The sequence below is a fragment of the Mirounga angustirostris genome, unplaced genomic scaffold, assembly GCF_029215605.1.
Source record: "Mirounga angustirostris isolate CCGP_5_RB_7025 unplaced genomic scaffold, mMirAng1.0.hap1 SCAF_6, whole genome shotgun sequence".
Lineage (NCBI taxonomy): Eukaryota > Metazoa > Chordata > Mammalia > Carnivora > Phocidae > Mirounga > Mirounga angustirostris.
In genome coordinates this window covers 6861797-6882306 of record NW_026991714.1, presented here as the reverse complement: position 1 = coordinate 6882306, position 20510 = coordinate 6861797, and the positions used below count along the sequence as shown (strand labels likewise).

The 20510-nt window shown below is 43.4% G+C and overlaps 1 protein-coding gene across 1 annotated transcript in view; it reads right to left on the bottom strand.

Moving 5' to 3' along the window:
• DDR2 (discoidin domain receptor tyrosine kinase 2) overlaps positions 1 to 20273 on the bottom strand; it is a 152227-nt gene extending 131954 nt beyond the window's left edge. Inside the window, exon 1 of the mRNA XM_045876802.3 lies at positions 20104 to 20273. The gene's annotated coding sequence lies outside the window, so the exon portion shown is untranslated. The remainder of the gene's footprint in view (positions 1 to 20103) is intronic.
• Positions 20274 to 20510: the final 237 nt, after the last annotated feature.

Genomic DNA, 20510 nt, shown 5'->3' with positions numbered 1-20510 from the left:
TCCTCGTGTCCTTTGAGTATCTTCCACAGCCGCTTGGGCTTTTCCTTGCTCACTCTACCAACCTGGTCCAAACCCAACCACATCTGGATGACTGAGAGCAGCCTTCTAATGAGTCTCCTGACTCAATCCCTTCTCCCCTCCCACGTACCTTACAGGCTACAGTCACATTAGTTTTCTTAAAACAGTACTTTACCTGCTTCAAGATAAAAAAAGAATGTTCCAAACTCCACAACATCCGAAGCTCCCCTTAATGTAAGAAAACACATCTAGGCAATGGTATTTCTCTGTGCTCCCCGGTACAAATTTCTACCGCCCCAGGCGCACATCCTCTCTGTTAACTGAACCAGCCATAAGCAGTCTGACTGCCAAGGCTCCCCTCTGCCTTCTCTTTGCTTCCTGCCTCTCGGATTCTAGCCAGTCTCATGCAACTCCCAGCTCCAGGGGCCCCGCTGTACCAGCACTTCCGTGAGCTCTTGCACTTGAAGACACTGAGCCCCTAGCCCCGCACGCACTCGTGTGGCTTTACTGTTTCCTGAATTTTCTGATGGGTCATAAATCCAGGAAGAAAAAAGACCATGCCTTATTACATTCAAGGCACTTAGTAAGCATTCAGAAACCCTCTTGCTGAATAACAGAATTAATCCACATTGACCTCAGAACTATATGTTAAGCAGAAAACTTCTCATCTATAAAACACTAGGGAAGCTGACCTCTTCCTGGGCCTCCCAGGCATCCAAATTTTTCTAGTTCAGTTGATCTCGGTTTTATTAAAAGGGAGGAAGACAGATTCTATCCCATGCTAAAGGACCTGGCAAGGTTTTGTTCTTTTTCTGGAAGACAGAGCTGTGCTTTCTGCCACCTTCTCGAAGGCTTCTTGCCACGTGTGGGCCCTGGGGGAGAGTCTAGCCTGAGTATATTACGTGATATTTAAACATGTATCTCTACATTTTTCCAAAGGTCTGGCCAAAAGAGTGCTCTTCTCAAGAACATATTCTCTATTGATAATTGTTTCTTCATTCATTCTCTGAATTATTCAACAAACATTTAGTGAGCAAGTCCTGGGGATGCAGAGGTGGTTAGAAGACAAGCACGAGGCAGCCGCGGTCAGACACGCTTTCACTCAAAGGGCATCAGAGGAGCACTGGCCATAAAGTCACCTGGGGGAGGCTGCTGAGAAGACAGATGCAGGGTCCCTGGATGCTGCGCAGAAAATGTCTTAATTCAGTTAAGCCTGTGGTGGACCCTGGAATCTGCATTTTTAAAAATCCCTCCAGGTGATTCTGACATATACTCAGGTTAGAGACCCACTGGCCAGTGAAAAAGACAGGCTTTTAAGGAGATTGTTATAAAACAGTGGTGCCTGCTTCCAGGGTAAGGGAAGTTCCCGATACGGAATGGAAGTTCACGTACGGAAAGCAACAAAGCAGTGGGGAAAAGTCGGGTGTGATGATAAGGGAGACCCTCGTGCAAACCGCTGTGTGATGCACGCCACATGTCCGCCTACGTAAAATAAGAAAAACACCCACCTCACACAACTCTCACAAGCCTTCAGTGAGATGATGTAGAGAAAGGGCTTCACCCAAATCTTGGTACACAATAAACACATCACTCTGAATTCATCATGATTGTTATTTTTATTTATTTTTTAAATGAATATCTTAATTTTCATTTTTTTAAAGATTTTATTTATTTATTTGACAGAGAGAGACACAGGGAGAGAGGGAACCAAGCAGGGGAAGTGGGAGAAGCAGGCCTCCCGTGGAGCAGGGAGCCCGACGCAGGGCTCAATCCCAGGACCCTGGGATCATGACCTGAGCCGAAGGAAGACGCTTAACCAACTGAGCCACCAGGCGCCCCATGATTGTTATTTTTAATTACAAAAACACTTAAAAGAGAGTGGGGAGATCAGAAAGTCTTTCCCAAGAAACAATGGAGTCAGAATTTAGTTTAAAAGCAGTGTCCCCAAGTGTAATTGTATTCTTGCCGCCCACAAAATTTCTAGATTTTTTAAAATTTTGTATCTACGATTCTACAGTTTGAAACTCTTAATACGGGTGGGAACCAAGCACAGACGTGCAATTTCAGTGCCTGTCTTTCCACTCGTGTTCACGACTGTCCAAAAGCCAAATGAGAGCCAGATCAAGTCAAGAGCCAATCTACAAACAGGACACGGTGGGAGAGCTGAGTCATCGTTGGCATGGGGCAGCTCAAACGGCTCACCACAGACGTCAGCTCATGCTGCAAGCAGATGCATGATGTGGACTCTGACTTCTCACATACCAACACCTACCGGTTTATAAGCAGAAACCCAAAGCATAAATACACAAGGCAGAATGGTTCTGCCTCTAATTCTATTAGTAATTGTGTGAGATACTCTTTTGTAGCAATTTTAATATCACCACCAGGCTGATCTTACCTTTTCAAGTGAATAGACAATTTAACAAATTATCAAATGATACCTCATTAAAACTGACATTTGGGGGCACCTGGTTGGCTCAGTCAGTTGAGTGTCGGACTCTTGATTTCAGCTCAGGTCATGATCTCAGGACTGTGAGATGGAGCCCCACATCAGGCTCTGTGCTCAGCGTGGAGTCTGCTTGTCCCTCTCTCTCTGCTCCACCCCCCACCCTTGCACGCACTCTCTCTCTCTAATAAATAATTAAATAAATAAAAACTGCCATTTGACCATTTCCTACTTGCAGAGTTTGGTTAAATATGAGATTTGATTTTCCTGAACTTATAAACCCTTGAGGCTATTATTAACAATTTGCTTAACATACTTACACCAACAGGCATTTTTTGCATGCATATTAATTACATTTAAATAACAACCCAGATTAAACATAGACTAGGCCCTGAGGCCACACGGTTCCACTCTATCTTTACTCTCCACACTAGTGGTTAGTTTCAACTGACCACATCATCTGACACAATAAAATAATGTTTTTAATTTACTTTATCGAGTTTAAAGTTATGTTTGTTTTATGTTTATACATATTTTAAAACATCTAAATAATCAATTACTCTGAGGAGCTGGAAAAAAATTTCCTATAAAATACGTCTATATATTGTTCAGTTTTGAGTAACATCAAATTGGATAATTGCAAGGGAAGATGTTTAGAGAGCTGAGTCTATCCCATCAGCACCTGCCTCCCATGAAAAGCCTGTTCCTGCATTTTCACCAAGGGTAAGCGGCAGAGACTCCGCTCCTTCAGAAACCCATGACCAAAGCCACTCCTGCAGAATGTCTGTTCCATACAGCCTTCTGTACCATTTCATTAACTTCCCAAAGCTCCCTACATCAGCATCAGCAAAGCTACTCCCCAGGGGGTAGGGGGCTGGCCAAGAGAATATCTTCTGTGAATATGGAACACTACTCACCTCACACTTAAAGCCACTTGCCTGGTCCTAAGAGTCATGGCTAGCTGCGGGGCTGGGAATTGCTGAGTTCTGATCAAAGCAAAGGACGTGGATCTAGGCATCCCCATGCTCTCTCACCACTGTCATCTAACCCTCATTTCTTCAGGAGAAAGTGTTTTAAGACCCCGTGATCAGTGGGGTAGATGTTCTTCCCTAATGCTTGTTGCCCGATCACTCAGTAGGAACCTCATCATAGGGATGGATTTGAATGTATTTTGGGGTTTTGTTGTTGTTTTTAAGATTATTTATTTATTTATTTATTTGAGAGAGAGAGAATGCACAAGCAGGGGGAGCGGCAGAGGGAGAGGGAGAAGCAGACTCCCCGCTGAGCGGGGAGCCTGATGCAGGATTTGATACCAGGACCCCAAGATCATGACCTGAGCCGAAGGCAGCCGCTTAACCAACTGAGCCATCCAGGCGCCCCTGAATGTATTTTTGAATAGCATCATAGTACTTCTCCAACGGCTCTGAGGAACTGTGGCTGAGTAAATTTGGGAACGAATCGGGGATGACAGTTATGGCTTATGCTCCTACAAAGGGCTGGATTAAGAACCTCTAGACGCTCCAAGCACTGAATCTTATAGCAGCTTCCCCACTCCCACCCCGCCAAGTACTTTGTTATAAAAAACACTACTAAAATATAGCATGAAGTATAAGAACATTCAATAAAGTTTCTATTTTTTTCATTACGACTTTTTCAATACTTCTTTGGAAAACCTAGTATCAGCTTATTCTCAAGAGAATTGGGAGGTACCCCAGCTCATGCCTTAATCAACTTTGTGCAAAGCAACATCGTGAGTGTATCTAGACTCTTCACATGCACCATCTCCCTCAAAACCAGGACTCGTGTGTTACACACAGTCTGCAGATAACCAATGTGGGCCCATTTGTAAAGTGTCAAACTCTTTTTTTTCTATTTACCTGCCTAAGGACTTCACCAGACTTTTCCTTGCCCGGACCAACTCAAATGAGGACTTAGATCTTAAACACTGAAATCCCTTTCAAGATTCATACTACTTGGGAAGCTGGGCCTGGAAATGAGACCGTCCGCCTATTTCAGTGCTCCTGTTATCTCCCAGATTATCTGCCCAAGGCCCAAAGCTCCCGGGGATAGGATCACCTGGAAGTGCACAGTCATTACAAGTTTGCATGTGATTCATAGGATAACTTTAGACACTGAGTGTCTTTGAGTATCTATCATAAGTGTTGGCAACTACATGATCAGTTAGAAAATGAAAGTCAGGAGACTTGGGATCCTAGAGCTGGAACTTCCTATAGCTAAGCATACAGCACAGCAGAGGCCCCACTTTTTTCTGGAGAAAGTGGGGTGCCTGTGGACCTGGTTAGCGGGGCCGAAGTTAGCACCTTAAGTCATGAGAATTAGGGAGGCAAGTAAACATCAGAAAGTTGTGAAGAAATAATAGGAAGACCATCGATCACCTTCTATCCTGCAAAAACAAAGTTTATCACCAAAAGCACAGCAAAAAGATTAGAAAGTAACTTTTCTCACTCCTTTGAGGGACCCACATAAGTCTAGAATGTATATCCTAGCTTGATGTCCCTTTGGTAATGAATGGCTGAACAAAAGGTTTAAAATTTTTTTCACCTCAAAACATGATAATAAGCAACAGTTAATTTGCTTTTTACAAGACACTAAATGTTCAAATGAGAATTTTTTAATAATTTTTTTAAATGAGGGGTGCCTGGGTGGCTCAGTCGTTAAGTGTCTGCCTTCAGCTCAGGTCATGATCCCAGAGTCCTGGGATCGAGCCCCGCATTGGGCTCCCTGCTCCACGGAAGACTGCTTCTCCCTCTCCCACTCCCCCTGCTTGTGTTCCCTCTTGCTGTCTCTCTCTCCTGTGTCAAATAAATAAATAAAATCTTTAAAAAAAATAAATAATAATTTTTTTCAATGAAAGGGGTTTCAGAGAAAACTGAGCACTACTGTGGGAGGGGAAGGTGAAAGGTGAGCACTTCTATTCCCAGAGGTCTGAGCAAACCCATGAAAGAAGAAGAAGCATGATCAGAAGAAAGATACTGGCTCTGCCCATTGTCAAGCCAGGAGAAGCCAAATCTGGTGCTGTATCCTGAAACGTGAATTGAGTCTCTGGGAATAACCATTCTCTACTTATTGCTTTTTAAAAAATTAGCCCTGTATGCATTCTATACCCAGGATACCAAGTGTTCACATGTGAGTTTATTCCTCCTCATTTGTACTCACGGAGACATTAATTAGTTCCTTTCTTCAATTTTCACAGCTCATGAGAAGCAGGAACTGATCCCAGTACTTCTGATAGAAAGCCCAGTGCTTACACCATTTCTCCATAACCTGGCTCTCTGGACATACTGATCTTACCAAATAACCAAGTAATAGAAATCTATTGAGCTCCTTTACATCCTCAAAGACTGCAGTAGATGAGGCTTCAATTACAGCCCTCTAAGAATTTTCCCAGCAACAAATAACACTGTGATAGGCAAATAATAAGATCTTAATAGAATATATATTGAGAGTTCAGCAAATACTTACGGATTATGCTACAAGGTGAGTTATAGAGATCACCTAAGACATGTTCCTTGCTAGACGATGTGATTGTGACCAAAAGAACTAGGGATTCCAAGAAGTAAGATCTGAGTTGGCCAGAGCATCTGAAACTAAGCTTGGCCTTTAGAGAAGGGCAGCATTGAGCGAACGTGAGAGGACAGAGGAGGATATTCAGAGCACATGGGATTGGGTGAGAACTGTAGGGAGACTGTAGTGATTGAAGACTTAGCTATAAAAGTGAAAAATGGGGGAGTGGGTGCTGGTATGGATAGTGATTAACATAATTGAACTAGAAGATAGGGAAATTTCATATTGCTTTTTATAGAGGAGAAAATTGAAATGCAGATAGGTTTAAAATATACTTGCACAAAGTCCAACTGCTAATAGGTGGCAGTTAAAATTAAAAATTCAACACCCAAAAAATGAGTAATCCAATTTAAAAATGGGCAGATGATATGAATAGACCTTTTTCCAAAGAAGACATGCAGATGGCCAACAGACACAGGAAAAGATGCTCAACATCACCCATCATCAGGGAAATGCAAATCAAAACCACAATGAGGTATCACCTCATGCCTGTCAGAATGGCTAAAATCAACAACACAAGAAACAAGTGTTGGCGAGGGTGGGGAAAAGGAAACCCTTGTGCACTGTTGGTGTGAACGCTAACTGATGGCAGTCACTCTGGAAAATAATATGGAGGTTCCTCAAAAAGTTAAAAATAGAACTACCCTACAACCCAGCAATTACACTACTAGGTATTTACCCAAAGAATACAAAAATACTAATTCAAAGGGATACATGCACCCCGATGTTTATAGCAGCACTATCTACAATAGCCAAACTATTGAAATAGCCCAAATGTCCATCGATTGGTGAATGAATAAAGAAGAGGTGGTATATGGATACAATGGAATATTTCTTAGCTATGAAAAAGAATGAAATCTTGCCATCTACAATGACATGGATGGAGCTAGAAAGTATAATGCTAAGTGAAATAAGTCAGTCAGAGAAAGACAAATACATATGATTTCACTGGTATATGGAATTTAAGAAACAAAACAAATAAGCAAAGGAGGGGGAAAGAGAAGGAGAGAGAAAGACAAACCAAGACTCTTAACTCTAGAGAACACACTGCCGGTCACCAGAGGGGGCGGGGGTTGGGAGGGATGGGTGAAACAGGTGATGGAGATTAAGGAGAACCTGGGCTCTGATGAGCACCAGGTGATGTATGGAAGTGTTGAATCACTCTATTGTACACCTGAAACTAATATTACACAGTATGTTAACTGGAATTTAAAATAAAGACTTTTTTTTAAAAAAAGGCTTACTCTTGGGGCACCTGGGTGGCTCAGGTGGTTAAGCATCTGCCTCCGGCTCAGGTCATGATCCTGGGGTCCTGGGATCAAGACCCACATCGGGCTCCCTGCTCATCGGAGAGTCTGCTTTTCCCTCTGCCCCTTCCCTCCCCCCGCTCGTGTGCTTGCTCTCTCTCACTCTCTCTCAAATAAATAAATAAAATCTTAAAAAAAAAAAAAAAAAGCTGGGGCGCCTGGGTGGCTCAGTCGTTAAGCGTCTGCCTTTGGCTCAGGTCATGATCCCGGGGTCCTGGGATCGAGCCCCGCATCGGGCTCTCTGCCCCGCAGGAAGCCTGCTTCTCCCTCTCCCACTCCCCCTGCTTGTGTTCCCTCTCTCACTGTGTCTCTCCCTGTCAAATAAATAAATAAAATCTTTTTTTTGTAGTTTTTAATTTTATTATATTATGTTAGTCACCATACAAATACATCATTAGTTTTTGATGTAGTGATCCACGATCCATTGTTTTCGTATAACACCCAGTGCTCCATGCAGTATGTGCCCTCCTTAATACCCATCAGCGGGCTAACCAATCCCCCCTCCCCCCTCCCCTCTAGAACCCTGTTTGTTTCTCAGGTCCATAGTCTCTCATGGTTCATCTCTCCCTCCAATTCCCCCCCCCCATTTTTCCCTTCCTTCTCCTAATAAATAAATCTTTAAAAAAAAAAAGCTTACTCTTTTAACCTGGCCTATCCTACTCTTTCTACCATACCATGATTTTAAGTGAGAATATTTGCATGTTACATTAAACAAATTATTATCCTTCCAGGTGATAGTTATTATAATTTGAATGCTGTGACAAACAGATTTCCCAAATATCTGCTATCAACCTGTTAAATTAGTCTTTATCAATCGTTTTAACCATTGATAGCAAGGATTTTGCCTCTGTTACCTTTAATAAATAAGATATGACTAAAGTTAGGGTACAATAGCAATAGTTATCTGAAAAAGAAAAATGATTTTTAAATATAAATGCTTATCATGGGGTGCCTGGGTGGCTCAGCTGATTAAGTGTCTGCCTTTGGCTCAGGTCATGATCTCAGGGTCCTGGGATTGAGCCCTGTGTTGGCCTCTGTGCTCAGCGGGGAGCCTGCTTCTCCCTCTCCCTCTGCCTGCCACTCCCCCTGCTTGTGCGCTCTCTCTCTCTCTGTCAAATAAATAAATAAAATCTTAAAAAAAAAATGCTCATCATTATAACTATAATACAAGGTCTGCCTTCAAATAAAAAGGTAGCCAAGATGAAATCAAAATGCTAGAATTTGGGATTTGGGACTTCATTCTTCAGAGCAGTTTTCAATTCACAGTAAAGCTGAGCAGAAACTAGGGTGTTCTCATATACCCCTTACCCCACCCCCCCAACACCTACACATAACCTCCCCCACATCAATATCCTGCACCACCGTGGTACACTGTGGGGCTTGAACTCACGACCCTGAGATCAAGACCTGAGCTGAGATCAAGAGTTGGATGCCCAACCAACCAAGCCACCCAGGAGCCCCAACAGTGGTACATTTCTAACACTCAATGAGCTTACATTGACACATCATTATCACCCAAAGTCCATAGTTGACATTAGGGTTCACTCTTGGTGTTGTACATTCTATGGGTTTGGCCAATGTTATAATGACATGTATTTACCATTTAGTATCATACGGAACAGTTTCACTGCCTTAAAAATCCTCTGTGCTCTGCACATTCATCTCTCCCTCCCCACTAATGCCCAACAACCACTCATCTTATTACTGTCTCCATAGTTTTGCCTTTTCCAGAATGTCGTAGAGCGGGAATCACACGGAATGCAGATTGGCCTTTTCAGATTGGCTTCTTTCACTCAGTCATATGCATTGAATGTTCTTCCTTGTTTTTTTCATGGCTTGATGGCTAATTTCTTTCCACTGCAGAATAATATTCCGTTGTCTGAATGGACCACAGTTTACCCATTCAGTTTATCCATTTGGCAATTACAAATAAAGCTGCTATAAACATCACGAATATCTGAAGCAGGTTTCTGTGTGGACATACGCTTTCAATTCATTTGGGGAAATACCAAGGAGCATGACTTTTTAATCAGATGGTAAGAGTATGTTTAGTTTTATTAAAAACAAAACTGCCAAACTGTCTTCCAAAGTAGCCATACCATTTTGCATTCCCACTAGCAATGACTGAGAGATCTTGTGGTTCCATTCACACCAGCATTTAGTGTTGTTGGTGTTCCGGATTTTGGCCATTCTAACAGGTATGTAGTGGTAACTCACTGTTGTTTTAATTTGAAATTTTCTAATGACATATCATATTGAACACCTTTTCATATGCTTACTTGTTATCTGTGTTCTTCTTTAGTGAGATGTCTGTTCATGTCTTTTGCTGATTTCTTAATTAGATTATTCCTTTTCTTATCACTGAATTTTAAGCGTTCTTTGCATATTTTGGATAACCATCCCCTATCGGATGTGGTTTTGGCATATTTGCTGCCAGTCTGTGTTTTGTATTCTCATTGTCTTGACATCGTCTTTCACAGAGCAGAAGTTTCTTATTTTAATGAAGCCCAGCTTATCAATTCTTTCAAGAATCGCATCTTTCATAGGTGATGGGGATAAAGGAGCGCACTTGTCGTGATGAGCACGGGGTGATGTATGGAAGTGTCGAATCACTATATTGCACACCTGAAACTAGTATGATACAATATGTTAACTAACTGGAATTAAAATTTAAAAAAAAAAAAAGAATCACATCTCTAGTGTTGTGTCTTAAAAGTCATTGCCATACCCAAGGTCACCTAAACTTTCTTCTACATTATCTTCTAGAGTTTTTTTAGTTTTGTATCTTACATTTAGGTCCATGATTCATTTTAAGTTAATTCTTCTGAAAGATCTATGTCTCAGTTTATTCATTTTCTTTCTGCACATAGGCATCCAGTTGTTCCAGCACCATTTACTGAAGACTGTCTTTTCTCCATTGCATTGCCTTTGTTCCTTTGTCAAAGCTCTGTTGACTGTATTTATCTGGGCTCTCTATCCTGTTCCATTGGTCTATTTATCTATTCTTTTACCCACACCACAGTGTTTTGATTATACCATATCGTCTGTGACTTCAGAGTAAGCCTCGAAATCGGCTGTCGGTTGTCTTTGTTCTTCTTCAATATTGAGTTGGCTGTTCCAGGTCTCCGGCCTCTCCATATAAACTTTAGAATCAGTTTGTCAATATCCAAAAAATAACTTGCTGGGATTTACTAGGACTAGGATTTCGATTTCAAATTTTCTGTGATGTTATTTTAACATTCTCTCCCTAACAAACTCTACACAATGTAAACATCCTAAAAGTAGAACTATGTCTGTCTTAGGAACAATTATCTGCTCTTGAGTGTATTTAACTGCCACTGCTCTCTTCTTCAGATCAGCCTGTTCCCCAGAATCTCAAGAGGGTATGGCCTCAAGGACAAGTGCCAGCAGCCTTGTAACCTTCACCCCTCCTCTTAAGCTTTGTATGCCTCTGGTAAGGAAGACAATCCCAATAAAGAAGCTGGGACTGTCGCCGATCACTTTATGCCTTATTGGCCTACATCAATGTCACCTTTACTGAGATCCACTACTATTTTATCTATTTCTGAAATTTTCTCTAGCCCCTGTCATAGGTGTCAGTTGTTCCCCAAGCTCCTAAGGACAGGGATGATGTCTTCTACTTCTAGATCCTTCATTCTCATTTTTCATATATTCAACAGATAATTATCAAATGTCTACTATGTCCAGGCACTGTACTAAACCTTAGTCTGAATCAGGCAGGCACTAAGTGCACAACAAAAAAATTTTAATGAATGAGGGACACCAACATGTAGGTATAGTACATTATAAACAATTTGAGGGCCATAAATATGATTTACTCTTTTCTACCTCCATCATTACTAGTGTAGAACATAAAGTGGATATTTAATAAATACATATTGCGTAATTGAATGAAAAATGAAATGTAATACTAATATAAGATGTTAATAGGGAAGCTGTGTGCAAAGGGAAAGGGAGTGTGCAGGAACTCTGTGCTTTCTTCTCAATTTTTCTGTAAAGCTAAAACTGCTCTAAAATATAAAGTCTACTAATTTAAAAAAAGAAATTATGAAAAATAAAATATTAAACTTTGTATCTTATTTTTTATATAACATCTGGCTCTGCTGATACTCACTATACAAGAACTATTTTTGAATTACAGTGAAAATTTAAACAGCAAAATCTTATTAACCTAATCCTGGATACCAATTTTCCAAATTGAATTTTGCCTGAATTCATACTATTGCTCTGCAGAATGTAAAGGAGTGATTGTCTAAGGTAATGAATGATCATAAACATCTAAAACCTTATTGTTCTTCTTGATCACTAAAACCTAGAATAGCTCCTAGCAGAGAGTAAGCACATAATAACTATTTGCTAAGAAATAAATAAATGAATTCAGCAAAAACAGAGTTATGACAGAGCTTCCCAGAATGCTATAAAATTCATAATGGATAAAAAATCTGGGTTTTTTTAAATCAGCTCCATTGGAGTAAAAGCATTATATCAGTGAGAAACTGCTTCTCTTCGATATGAGAGCTCGCCAAGATTTTAATTGTTTGATTCTTCTGAATTCATACAATGCTCAAATTTTTAAAGAAGCAATAAAAAAAACTAGATTATTTGTCCATCTTTTTTTATGAATACATAAAAATTTATAATCAAGATACAAACAATAAACTTTAAATTTACACACAATACATATATGGCAAAGGAATTATTTTATATTTGGAACATTTTTTAATCAAAGCTATATATACTCATACGTTTATTTAGAAAAACAACAACTCCCCTTTACTACTCCTTGACTTTCAAATTGTAGACATTATCTCTCTTTCACATACTCTTTGTCCTTCTTTTTAATCCATCTCCCATCTCAATTTACTTTTGGTTGCCTAAGCCATGAAGACCCTAAAGACAATCTTGCATCCAGTAAATTTTGCTGGATTAGCTACCTATGAAATGCATCCCAAAGGGCATGCCACCTACCATCTTCATAGGCATGGAATTTTCCAGTATACAAAATTTCTTATACATTATCTTATCTGAACCTAAAAAGGAGGGGATAAAAACTCATGACGGAGACAGATGAGGACACTGAGGCCCAATGAGGTTAAAAGACTTCTAGAAAATCTAGAAAATGATGGTGCTGGGACCAAAACCTTATGACATATTCTTCTCCCTCACTACCTTTTGCACTGGAGGCTCTATTCTTCACATGCCCTCCCCTTCGACCCACACACCACAGTGTAGGTAGCATTAACCTCTGAGCAGTAGCTCCAAGGGACTCTGCCGACATTTCTTTGGTGTCTGTCTAGGCACAAAATACAATCCACAAGACAGGTGAATGAGTGATCCACTGCAGACCCTGCCCAGTGTGTCCAAGAGAAGCCCAGCTGAACCCAGGGGCTTCAGAGTGAGTCTAAGCCCATTTTAGAGCTTCTTTGCCTTTTCATTGCTCCTCCAAGACTCAGGGACACTTGGGCTGGGTAGGACCTGACCTTTCTCAGTGCTGGGAGGCCAAGGTGAGATTCCAGCTAAAAAGTATATACCCTGGGCGCCTGGGTGGCTCAGTCATTAAGCGTCTGCCTTCGGCTCAGGTCATGATCCCGGGGTCCTGGGTTCAAGCCCTGCATCAGGCTCCCTGCTCGGCAGGAAGCCTCCTTCTCCCTCTCCCATTCCTCCTGCTTGTGTTCCCTCTCTCGCTGTCTTTCTCTGTGTCAAATAAATAAATAAAAATCTTAAAAAAAAAAAAAAAAGCATATACCCAGCCAAATGCTGGGATTCTCCATTACTTGGAGAATTACAGAAACTTGGAAACATCAAGTAGTTCCACACAAAACAGAAAGGATAGAAAGCAAAAATAAGAAAGGAAATCAAAATAAGAAGAGAATTATTTTCAATTATGTCTGAATAACACAGGCTCAATCATAACAAATCCAAAGGCAGGCACGTTGAATGAAAAGAGATGGAGAAAGTTGAGAGAGACCATCACTTTAGCCATTAGGTGATGGATGTTCTGGTGAATGTCCCCAGACAGGCATCTGGACATCTTAGTTCCCTTATTAAGCTATGGTTATTTAAAAATGTTAAACAGAGTGTCTTACACTAATAGGCAATGAATAAATGCTCACGGAATAGAATAAAACCAAATAAAATAAAATGGAATTGCCAAGGGACCCCAGAACAACAAGAGAGAAACAGGTATGAAATTTCTTAGAAGTGTAGCTGGATGGGGAAGGGAGGTAGAGACTTGGGTGTGAGGAGAAGGAGGGGAAAACAGGTGAACATGAACAAGTCAAGGCCAGTTTGCCCCCCATGGTCCCTCCAGCTTGGAACCCTTGGTGGGACCAGTCCGTTATTGGAGAACTCCTACAGAAGCACAAAACGTGAATTTCTCTTTTGTTAGCTCATCTCTCCCTTTCCTGAATGCATTTTGCGTTCAGTTACAACAGCTTTCGTCACTGTGACTCATACTTTCGTTGTAATAGGATTCTCTTTTCATGGTAATGGCTTCTAAACCTTTTCATTGTAACGGGATTAACTTGCCCAATGGACAACATCTAGTATTCCTTCTTCCCTACCTGCCAAAAACTGCCAATTCTCTTTTTCTTCTGGTGTCGTGTGGACCCCAGGCCAAGTAATCCACTCTTGTGATCAGTTCCCAGTGACAAGATGGTATTGGGCACAGGTATGTCTCCAGTATTAGGGGAAAGGTTGGGTAAAGGTGCGGTGGGGGAAGGAGGATTAGGGGTGAGGAGATGACATGACAGCTGTCATTTCAAATCCAAAAGGGCCAATTTCCAACGAATCACATCCATGACCTAACCTAGATGTTCAAATGAAAGGAATCAATCCAAGATATCGGTCCCCAAGAGTCACGCACGGTGGGCCTGTAGCCCATGAGGAACCGATGATCATCTCAGAACAAGAGAGGCACCATTTACTGAGCATTCACTTTTTCGGAGCATGTGCCATGTGTGAGGTTTTGCGCTGGCCTCCCTGAATATCTAACAGCACCTGTTTCTCCTAACAAATCTGTGATATGAGAAAAAGATCCAAGGAGATTGGGTATCTTGTCCCAGGTCATATGGCTAATAAGTGGTGGCCAAGCCAGAACTTGAACCCACGTCTTTTGCGCTGAGAGAGCACTTTGGTGTTGCTGGCAGAAGTGGACTTGGGCAGGTGAATGTTCTTCACCGAGGAATGGGCCATGGGAAAACAAGGAGAACCAAGCAGCAGCACTGAACTGAATATAAATTATCCGCATTGACCTCATCTAGTTACATGTACAACATCATGCCAAGTGCTTGCAGGTGGCATTTGTAATGCCCATTAAATGGGAATTATAATCCTGATTTCACAGAGTGGGAGACTGAGACTTAAGGGGTTTGAGCAGGTTGCCCAGGGTCCCAGAGTGGGTGAGCTCGGACTGGGATTGGAAGTCAGGTCTGTCTGACTTCACACTGAAAAGAGTGTGACCCCTTGACAAGCTTCCACGTAAGGGGAAAAGCAAGGTTGTATACATCATGAGGAGGTCTGCAGGAAGCTCACAGAAGGCAACCAGAGAAGGGAGGCACTAAGAGTTAAATTCGTTATAGGATGATGGCCGAGGGGGATGTAGTCCAGGCTGGTTTCTCCCCGCAGCCTGCCCTTCATCCGTGCCAAGGAGTGGCTGAGGCGACAGACGTGGATATTTACCAGGAGAGGTTCACAGTAGAACCACTTTGGGAACACTTCAAAGTACTGGTTCCCAACGCCCAACTGGAGATACTCTGACGTAATGGTTCTGGAGGTCTTTAAGTTCCACCGAGGTTTCTAATTTACTGGGGAGCAGCCCTCGCTGTGGATGGTTGCTGAATTCAGAGACATTCTCAGATACCTGGGGATGTTGGACACATTTCTGGACTGAGTCATCATCACTGCGAGAGTCGATTCATATGGTGCACGGTCTCCAACAGGGCAAAGGGCATAAAGAACCCAGTGTGTCTGCGCTCAGACAGTCACCATTCAGGTGAGCTGGCACGGGACTTCAGCATGGCTATGGAGGTCCGTTTTTTTAAATGGGGGTGAGCTTTCTGGATGCCAGTGAGACATGTGTTTGGGTTGCGTGTCTGAGGTGTGGGTGATGTAAAATTCCTGAAAGTGGATCTCATAAAGGAGCTTGAGAAGCATGTCTGAGAATGAACACTAATTTAGAATGGTGTGATGTTAACCAAAGGGGGGGGGGCAACCAGTCTCGTTTTTTAGCATGTCTATTAGAAATGCAATCACATGGAAAAGTCTGAACTATATTCTTTATGTGTGATGGGTAATTCATCTGACTTAAAGTCCAGGGAGGGACTGTAGAAGAAGAGAAGACAGTTCACAGAGAGGCTGGAGGATAGTGGGGGCTGATGGGGCTCCTTTGGATGATGCTCCCACTCTGTGCTCAGACACCGTCTAGGAAAAACTCAGTTTCCTCCACTCGTGCACTCACAATACTTCCGACACCAGCTGTGTGGGTTTTCTGCACCCAGAAACTCTGACACAAACTGCCTGGAGTTGGTGCAGACCCCTCAGGTGAAGGGCTCAGTCCCACAAGACTCTCCCCCTCTAGTGCAGACATCAACTGCGAACAGTAGGTCTACAACTTCTGTCTGAATTGGCTACAAATCAGAGGTTCCCACCACCCCCTCCTTGGATTTGATCATTTGCTAGAGCAGCTCACAGAACTCAGGGGAAACCTTTATATTTACCAGTTTATTATATAAAGAAAGATATGGGGGCAGCTGGGTGGCTCAGTTGTTAAGCGTCTGCCTTCAGCTCAGGTCATGATCCCAGGGTCCTGGGATCGAGCCCCACATCGGGCTCCCTGCTCGCGGGAAGCCTGCTTCTCCCTCTCCCACTCCCCCTGCTTGTGTTCCCTCTCTCGCTGTGTCTCTCTCTGACAAATAAATAAATAAAATCTTAAAAAAAAATAAAATAAAGAAGGATATGATAAGAGATACAGATGAATAGCCAGAAGAGATACATAGGTGAGGTCTGGGAGGGTCCCAAGAACGGGAGCCTCTGTCCCTGTGGGGTTGGGGCGTGCCACCCTCCCAGTATATAGACGTGTTCACCGACCCGGAAGCTCCCCAAACCACATACTTTGGGGATTCTCATGGAAGCTTCATCACATAGGCATGATGGATCATTAACTCACCCTCCAGCCTCTCTCCTCTTCCTGGAGGACAGCAGGTGGGGCTGAAAACTCCAGGCTTCTAATCAGGGCTCAGTCTTTCTGGTGACCAGACCCTATCCAGGAGCCCCCCCCAGAGTCACCTCACTAGAACAAAGGACATTCCTATCACCCAGGAAATTTCTGAGGGATTTAGGAGCTCTGTGTCAGGAACCAGAGTCAGAGACCAAAGCCTGGAACCAAAATGCCCCCAGTGCTCTTATCATGCTCTTAGAAAAGGAGGAGGACTTTGGGAGCCCTGTGCCAAGAGCCAGGGGCAGAGACCAATACGCATATTCTATTATCTCACAGATACAGATGCTGTTGGAAGTTTCAATTTGAGGATTCTTAGTAAAAGATTCTGAAAATGCCTTCCCCCGCTTTCCTTACCTTTGGTGTTTATAAAGCAAGCAGATCTGGACCCGAAGCAGAGGCAGGGCCCTCCCCACTGCCCGCTGGCCCGCCTGCCCCACCCCCTAGAGTGGCTGCATTCCTTCTGACTACAGGCACAGAAAGGGAAACATGAGGTAAAAGACCGGGTGAGATGCACCTGCCCGGGACAAGAGAGTCTTGGGTCAAGGATCTACCCTTAGCTAGACATGAAGCTCCTCAAAAGCCGATCTCCTTTGAGGAGAAACCAAGGGACGTCTCCTGACTACACTCCCCTCTTGGTTAGAGGGGGTGGGGACCGAAGCAGGGGATGCCCGAACAACATGGTGTCCTCCAGCCCCCCACCGCTTTCCTTGGGTGAGGAGTGATGGCCAAGCCAGGCCACCAGAGGGGAGCTTCAGATAGAAACCCTGGAAATATTCCCCAGGAGGAGGGATGGCCTCCACCCAAAGGAGATGGACACGGGGACTGGGGCCTCCCATTTCAGAGTTGTATACACAGCCAAATACAGCTGCCCTCCCACCAACACAAGCCCTGGCTGCCACAACCAGCATGGCAGAGGCCGCCCCACGTTGCCTTCCAGGGTGTAGAATGATCATCATTATCAGAACAGGTATGGTTAAGCCCTTCCCAGGCTCCAGAACTCATTCATATCCAATATCTCTTCAAACAATAATACTGAAAAATATTGCCCTTATTCCCATGTAATAAATACAGAGGCCAAGGTGCAGGAAAGGAAAGCAACCCTGCCAGGAGTAAAAAGTAGAGCCAGAACCTGAACTTGGTTTTTCTGACTCTAAATCCCAGGCTCCTTGCATAACAGAGTTAAGTATTTTCCAAGCACACAGAGATGCCCACCTGCAGCCCCCTTCTGGCACCCGGATACTCAGCCACGTACAGAGACCCGATCTCCACGAGACAATCTGCGCTGCTCCCTCGCCTGATACCTTCACCTCCTGGTCATGGAGGGAAATGTGGAATTCGACTGGGGAAGTAACCAAATGTGTGTGTGGAGGAGTGAGGGGGGCACTATGGCCTCGAGACGTGAAGCCCAGATTTTAGCTCTCATCGCAAGAAGACGGTCTTGTGTAACAATGTGAGGATACAGAGGGTGAGCCAATCACTTTGCAATGTATACAAATATCCAGTCATTACGTCCTATGCCTCAATTTAAAAAAGTAAAATGCAAATGATTTTTTTTTTAAAAAAGGGGCACAGGTTTTAGAGTCAGGCGTACATGAATTTCAAGCTGATTAGCTGCATTTCCTTGAGCAACTCTCTCCACTTTGCTAAGCCTTAATATCCTTACTTATAAAAGAAGAATTGTCTTACAGAAATGTAAAAATTCATAAAACATATAAAGAAAGTTCTGAATGTGAAGCCCCGTGATAGTAAGTACTCAGATGTTAGCTTCTTTATTTTCTACACACACACAACCAAATAGAGTTCACCCTCGACAAACAGGGGTTTGAACTGCATGGGTCTGCTAATCCAGATTTTTTTCAATAAATACAGTACAGTACTGCTAATGTTTTTTTCTCTTCCTTATGATTTTCTTGATAATATTTTCTTTTCTCTAGCTTCCACTACTATATAAGTACAGCATATAATGTGCACACATATGCATGCATGTAGCATACACTCTATGTGTTCACCAACTGTTGGTTATCGGCAAGGCTTCTGGACAACAGTAGGCTATTCAGGGGTGCCTGGGTGGCTCAGTCGTTAAGCGTCTGCCTTCGGCTCAGGTAATAATCCCAGGGTGCTGGGATCGAGCCCCGCATCGGGCTCCCTGCTCTGCGGGAAGCCTGCTTCTCCCTCTCCCACCCCCCCTGCTTGTGTTCCCTCTCTTGCTATGTCTCTCTCTGTCAAATAAATAATAAAATCTTAAAAAAAAAAAAAAACAGTAGGCTATTCATAGTTAAGTTTTGGGGGACTCAAAAGTTAGACGTGAATTTTTGACAGTACAGCAGTCGGCACCCTGAACCCCTGTTGTTCAAGGGTCAACTGTATGACCATAGATGCCATGAGCTGATGAACCACCTCCCGCATCCTCCCGTCAGGTAACTAAGGTCCCTGAGGGGACTTGTTCATTAAAGTGCCTCCATTATCTCAGCCATGAAACGAACAAGAAAGTAGAGGCAGGTGTGGAAGGAGCACTAGATTGGCAGCAAAGAAAGCCCCAATTTCATTTCCAGCCCCAATACTGGAGCCCCACCACCGCGCTGTGCGTCCCTGATCTTGTCAGTTCCTTGCTACCATTTCTGACATCTGCAAAATGAGGGGCCAGATGGGTCTCTCAAGCTCTTCCCGGAGCTCTAACTCTGCGTTCCTCTAGGGAGAGGACGCAGAAACCAGTCGGCAAAATGGTGCTGACCCCCCACTGGCTTGAATGGTGTGAGCTCCCTCCCGCCTCAAACCGCCAGCTGGCCAGAGAGTTTCAGCCACTTGGAAAAACTCTCTTTCTCCCTGGATGGGACTCTGGAACCTCGGCCAGGACGCAGAGGTCCCAACTGCAAACCGTCCCAAGCCGTTGGATAACAAAGGGAAAGGCACCCCGGGCCAGCCAGGCAGGGTGGAAAGTGTCCCCTCCACGCAGGCCCCCTCCGAGCCACCCCAAACCTCACGGTGAAGGCACCCCCCGTCCCAAGTTGCCCTCCGCACAAGGAAGTCAGCGACACCGCTAAGAAAACGAAAGTACAAAAAGTTGTCCTCTCCAAAACTCGGGACCCTCAAACACCACTACTAAACGCCTAAAAACCTTGCTCCCCCGCTCCGCTTTGTCCATGCCGAAGGAAACCAGCTCTGCAATCAGCCTGTCCTGCCTGCCAAGTTTCAACCCTGCTAAGGCTGTTTATTGGACCTTGCAGCTCCATGGACTCGTCTGTTTTGCTCCCATCTTCTTTGGTTTAGTGTTCTTTATTCTTCCCTCTGTAAATATAAATCCAGGACTACCCCCCCCCCGACAAAAAATGTGAGGTCTTAGATTTCTCAAGTCTATGGTGCCCCATTCCCTTCCCTTCCTCGCCTGGCTTAAAACCCCCTTCTGCCTCCTTTTTAAAACTTTTCCTGAGACATCAGAAGCATATTCAGAGCTTTCGTTTTTAGAAAAGAAAAAAAAAAAAAGGAAAGAAAAACAAAAACACATAACTTACGTTCATCCAGAAGTACACAGATTTGGAAAGAAGAAAACAGAGTTATAATCCACTACGTGCCCCCCAACCCCCCAAAAAAAAGAATTTGTTGTGAAACGCTTCTTTTTCTACTTTGCCGGTGAAGGAGCCCGGCGGTAGGCATACATCCACAGGCTGATGCAAGATGCTTTGAGAGAAACCTCACATTCTGAGGATTCCTGGGAGAGCGCCAGGGATCCCAGCATCCAATATATTGCACATTTGGTTTCAATTAGGAAGGGGGTTGGGGAGGGAAGAAGGAAAGTCACCAATCAGAGCTGTTTTCTGTTTAGAGACTATTTCTTTTGACCCAAGGGACCACGGGCAAAGCTATAATTTACAGCAAAACCCATTCATAGAAGAAAAAATATGTATAACCATAGGACAGA